This window comes from Lampris incognitus, unplaced genomic scaffold (genome assembly GCF_029633865.1).
Source record: "Lampris incognitus isolate fLamInc1 unplaced genomic scaffold, fLamInc1.hap2 scaffold_450, whole genome shotgun sequence".
Classification (NCBI taxonomy): Eukaryota; Metazoa; Chordata; class Actinopteri; order Lampriformes; family Lampridae; genus Lampris; species Lampris incognitus.
In genome coordinates, this window is record NW_026611409.1 from 11,576 (window position 1) to 12,500 (window position 925).

Sequence of the window (925 nt, forward strand, 5' to 3'; positions counted from 1 at the left end):
CCGGATGCCCTTCCTGACGTAACCCTCCGCTTTTGTCCTGGCTTGGGACCTGCACTAAGAATGCACTGGCTTGTGCATCCTCAGTGGCTGGGTTGCACGCTTTTCTATGTTTGCCCCTCACTTTTGTGGCGTGAACTATCAATTCTAGTAATACAGGGGTGTTTATGTTAGGTATCACAGACACACGCACACGCACAATATATGTCCAAAAGTATTGAGATAACTGACCATTACACCTACAGGAGCTTTTCTGACATGTCATTCTGAATCCATAGAAACCCATATTCCACGAAGCTCCCGGCGCACAGTTTTTGTGCCGATGTTAATGCCAGGAGAAGTTTGGATCTCTGCAGTTATTGAGTCAACAGAGCGTTGGCGACTTGAGTTGCTGTTGTCCCTAAAGGCTTGCACTTTTCAATAATATGATGATATATGAAGCATAGAGAGTAAACGGGATAGATACCTTTTGAACAGCACCCTGTAGTACAGCACTTTGAAGGTACATATGTCGTCACTTGCTGTAGTGGTTTTTACTGATGGGCGTGGCCAGGTTTTCAGAAGCCTCTCAGTTGTCAATGTGAGAGCCAGGGGACGCGTCTGCCGTACGTTTAGGGTTAGGGTTAGGTGATTTCTCTGGCAGGGCTGGTTACAGTAGGGCTGCTTACACCACACCCCGGACTGGATTTGTTGCGTGTTTGTGTCCTGATCGATGGGCCAACTTAACACGCCTTCGGAGGGTGTCCGCCGGCCGGCTTTGCCGGCGTTCGGGCGGTCGGTTCCTCCGGTCTGGCGGATCGATGTCCTTTATTTAATGTTCTTAGTGGCGAGCGGAGTGCGGAGTGGGAGGGGCTCTACCGCGTAGTCGTCCTCTCCGTTGCACAGCTCGACAGCGTGCTCGGCGGTGCTCAGCCGGACCGTCTATCCC